This window comes from Cucumis melo, unplaced genomic scaffold (assembly GCF_025177605.1).
Source record: "Cucumis melo cultivar AY unplaced genomic scaffold, USDA_Cmelo_AY_1.0 utg002078l, whole genome shotgun sequence".
Taxonomy (NCBI): Eukaryota; Viridiplantae; Streptophyta; class Magnoliopsida; order Cucurbitales; family Cucurbitaceae; genus Cucumis; species Cucumis melo.
Genome location: NW_026124913.1, coordinates 12,501 through 17,500, shown reverse-complemented (window position 1 = coordinate 17,500; position 5,000 = coordinate 12,501). Strand labels below are relative to the sequence as shown.

Below are 5,000 nucleotides of genomic sequence, written 5' to 3'. Positions count from 1 at the left end.
AATTAAAAAAAACTACGTACTTAGATTGGCACTATAGAGATAATCAACATAGATAGACATAAAAGATGTAGGCGAAAGAAGAAATTAAGGAAGAAGTAGAAAAAAATATATCGGGTTTGTGGATTGAATAAACCCGATATATTTTTTTTCTATTCATCTTAGATCAATTTATATCAATAAAATAAAAATCGATTTTTTCATTAGCGAAGACGCAATTTTAAGGTAATAAGTGTATAGTATGAATAGAACAAGAGAGAGGTGGGGAAATACTAAAGAAAAGGTTAGTCAAAGCTATATACAAGTTAAGTTATCACACCCTCGTTTTTTTATTTCATTAATAAAAATGGAATTTCGGTTATTGATTAAGGTGAAGTTCCGTAAAAACACCTGCCTTCTTTAAAATATCATGAACAGTTCCTGTAGGTTGAGCACCCTTTTCAAGGAAATATAGAATAGCAGGAACATTTAAATAGGTTTGATTCTTTATCGGATCATAAAAACCCACTTTACGAAGATCTCTTCCTTCTCTTCGGCATCGAACATCAATTGCAATGATTCGATAAACGGCTCATTGGGATAGATGTAAATTTTAAGTACCCCCCCCCAGAACCGTATAAGAAGTTTTCTCCTCGTACGGCTCGAGGAAATTCAAAGTTATGTATAGAATTCTAATTAATGTCAAATAGATCTATAGATTATTAAATCAATTAGACTATGATTTAAAAATTTTTTTCTTATTCTTTTGTTTTTCTTTTGAAAAAAAAAACTCATTCTTATCCCCATAACTCAAGTTGGATAACTCTCACGCAAAGGAAAAAAACCCTTAAGCTTAAGCATTTCATTTATTGAGCGGTCTCTAACCTCTTTATTTTTGCCTGTCTCCGTTAGAATCTATTTCGATTCTTCATTCTGATCTAGTTTAGTTATTGAGACAATTGAAAAAGATTTTTACTTGTTCCGGGATCCTTTATCCTTTCCTTGAATCATTGGGTTTAGACATTACTTCGGTGATCTTTAATCGTTTCAAAATGGTAGCAACATACCATTTTTTTTGATTTCCTTTTTATCAAAGAATCATATAAATAATGGATTCTCGTGTGATACACTTTTAATCCAATTTGATGTTTGAATTTGAAACTTGTTCGAATTGGATCCTTTCGATTTGTATACCGAACCTATACTTACGAAGTAGTTTTAACTTATTGATTGACACTAACCCTAGATCTCTGCCCTTGATAAATGAATCAATACTTTCTACTCGAGCTCCATCATGTACTATTTACATCAAAAACCCTAAAAAAAAAAAAGAGCTCGAGTGCAACCGAACAAACTATGTCGAGTCAAGAGCATCTTCATTCCTATATAATATAAAATGGTGGGTGTAAGAATCCACAGTGGATCATGTCCTTCAAGTCGCACGTTGCTTTCTACCACATCGTTTTAAACGAAGTTTTACCATAACCTCTAATTTCTTGGAACTGGTATGTAATTGATTCATTTATGGAATCATGTATAGTCATTGGGTTAGTTGGTCCATAGTAATCTATACTCTTATGACATGGGTAGTTTTTGAAAAAGTCTTAGCAATACTTCAATTTATTGAAACCCATATTTTATTGTATATATTGTATCAATAACATTTTTTTGTATGAGTGCAATATTTATTTCTCTATATATAGATATTTTCTAGATAGAGAGAGATTTTTTGAAATTTCTATAAAATCAATTAAGAAATAATTAATTACGAATAATTAAGAATCTCCATTTTTCAATTTCTTCATAGAATGGATTCACGAGTTTAACACTTCTTCGAGTACCAAGGACTCATAAGAAATAATTAAAAAGATTTACTTGATTGAAAATTTACTACCTAAATATTATATTATAATATTATTTGAATAAATTTTTGTAAAGGATTTATTACATTTGATTATGATAAATAAATGTATATTCGGGATTAACCCATCAATTAGATAGATCTAAAATAAAAAAAAAAAAAAGAAATAAAACGATAAAAATAGATAATAACAATACATACATATCAGCATTTTCTGCCTAGTTTATTTAACTTAAGAGACTCAATAATCTTTCCTTAAAATAAAGTGAAAAAGATGTATGAATTGTTACTTGGATTTACAATTATTCATTACAGACAAACATACGAAAAAATGAGGTGAAAAGAAATACATAATATGTTACATATGTAACTTGATTCTTTGTTAATCAGATTCGGGCAGATATTCAAATTGATATCTTCCGTTATGGATTAACTCCTATCTACCCCCAATTAGATCGAGTAGATGCATCATAAATAAAAAAAGGATCCTACGGGGGACTGGACTAGTTTCGGAGGTGCTAGACTATCTTGTATAAGGCGAAAGTCAAACAGATCTAGAGTAAACGATTGTTCCTACCTATTTTTTTTTATTTGACTCTAAAATTTAGTACCCTAAACCCTAAATAGGTCTTAAGTTTCTTAAGACCATTAATTCAATTCCATTAGTGCCAAAAACACAAGACCTTCGTGTTTATAATTCAGAAATCCACAGAAAAAAAATACTCGGGTTTCACAAACCATTTAAGAGATAGAGAATAATAGAGGCTTTCGCATTTCTGAAATGCATCATTATAAGAAAATAATAAAGAACAATCACATTCGATCTATATTTAGACTCTTAAGCATAAGGTTGTTTAAAACGGCAATCTATAGTCTGATATCGAATATTTTTCCATATATCTTATAATATACTATTATTATATATAATAATAATACGCATACTCTGGGACGGAAGGATTCGAACCTCCGAATAGCGGGACCAAAACCCGTTGCCTTACCACTTGGCCACGCCCCATTTATATTCAACACTAATAAACACTAATATTGGTAGTGCTTAGTCGTCAATTCCAGTACAAATATTTATAGAATAAATTAGATTGTTGCTCAGATTTTGATACGTTTATAGATCCAATTAAACTCAATTTATTGATCATTACATATAATTCCATTAAGATATTGTATGAAAGTAGGATTTCTTCTATTCTCGTTTTATTTGAGAATTGAAGGATTTTTGATTGGCTGAGTTCAAATCAAAGAAAGGTTTTTTGACCTACTTTATGTTATTAATTTTTCCCTTATCCCTTATATCATAGCAATAATAGGGGATTAATAACTCAATCAAATCAAAAGAAATACAATTATCTTCAAGAACAAAGAAAAAAAAATTGTTATGCTTAATATCTTAAGTTTCATCGGTATCTGTCTTAATTCTTTCCTTTATTCAAGTAGTTTTTTCGTCGCCAAATTGCCCGAGGCCTACGCTTTTTTGAATCCAATAGTAGATGTTATGCCAGTAATACCTCTATTCTTTTTTCTATTAGCTTTTGTTTGGCAAGCTGCTGTAAGCTTTCGATAATATTTTTAATACTGTCCGAGACAAATTCATGATTTACTAGAAAAAAAAAAAAAAAAGATTCTAACTAGTTATAAGATCAGATAAGTTGTACATACAGTCTGAAGCTTTAAGTTGAATCCAATATTGAAATTATTCTATAGCTATGATAAATCTGGATCACTCTCATTTTCTTATTCTTACTTTTTTCCTTTGAACGACCCTCTTCGAGTCCCCCACAATATAGAATTGTGGGTATGAAATCCAATTTTGAGTAATCAAGGACTCAACTCTTAAAATTTTTTCCTATTTATAGAAATAACTTCACTGCATTTCTTGGTGTCAAACCAGATTAAAATAGAGAATCTATTCTCTTAAAAAAAAAATGATCTTGGAGATTGTGTAATGCTTACTCTCAAACTATTTGTTTATACAGTAGTAATATTCTTTGTTTCTCTCTTCATTTTCGGATTCCTATCTAATGACCCGGGACGTAATCCGGGGCGTGAAGAATAACAAAATCAGATTTTTTTTCCTTGCTTGATTTTGAAATGTTCTTAACATTTTATCTATTCCACATCTTTCCTCAACTATAAAAAAATACCAAGTAATTGACAGAAACGGAAAGAGAGGGATTCGAACCCTCGGTACAAAAAAATCGTACAACGGATTAGCAATCCGACGCTTTAGTCCACTCAGCCATCTCTCCCCAAATTGAAAAAGGATAATTACTATGATACATTGTATAAAAAATAGAAAATAAAGGCTTGAAAAAAGCCCTTCTTTATCTCTCTTTATTATCTTTATCTACCCCTTTATAGATATATAATTTCATTATATTGATATAGATAATTATCTAGATATATCGATGGATATCTATCAAATCGATAAAAACTTTTTTTTATTAGGAATTCCATTTAGATAAATTAGATTTCATTAGATAAGGGCTCAAAAGAAGAGATATCTTCAATCCTAATATATAAATAATACCAATATATTAAAGATTCATAAAAATATTTATAAATAAAAAGAAAGTACCTTTTTTAGTTTATTTCATCCGAAAAGCCCTTTTCTTTTTATTTTTAGTTCCACGGCCTGGCCTGGTCAGTACCTAGCCGGGCTTTTTTTGTTCCAATAAATCGTAGATCAAATTATTTATTTGATTTGAAAATGTTTTTGAAAAAAAAAAAAATAGAAACAACAAGAATCCTAAGAAGATTTATTATTTCAATTCCTATGATACAGAAAAAGATGATATAGAATCAAGGTTCGATTTCTTATTATTATTTTTTAGTACTTTACTAGAATAAAAAACTTGTTAATTAGTTAATTAAAACGAGTCCTCTTTTCCTAATCTCATTAGTGGCCCTGATGAAAATACGTCAACGCTCAAATTTTCATGATTATTTTCTGATCCGATCTTTTTATTACTTATTAATACGACTTATTTTCGTCTTCGACAAAAGGTCCATTTATATACAATAATTGCATTGTAGCGGATATAGTTTAGTGGTAAAAGTGCGATTCGTTCTATTAATCCCTTAATAGTTAAGGGATCCTTCGGGTTGATTAATATTCCGATCAAAAACTTTATTTCTTAAAAGGATTTAA

The 5,000-nt window shown here is 29.5% G+C and overlaps 1 non-coding gene across 1 annotated transcript; it reads right to left on the bottom strand.

Annotated features, from left to right (window-relative positions):
• Positions 1 to 4,010: 4,010 nt before the first annotated feature.
• Positions 4,011 to 4,098, bottom strand: TRNAS-GCU (transfer RNA serine (anticodon GCU)). Its single transcript has one exon. It is a non-coding gene; the product is annotated as a tRNA-Ser (tRNA).
• Positions 4,099 to 5,000: the final 902 nt, after the last annotated feature.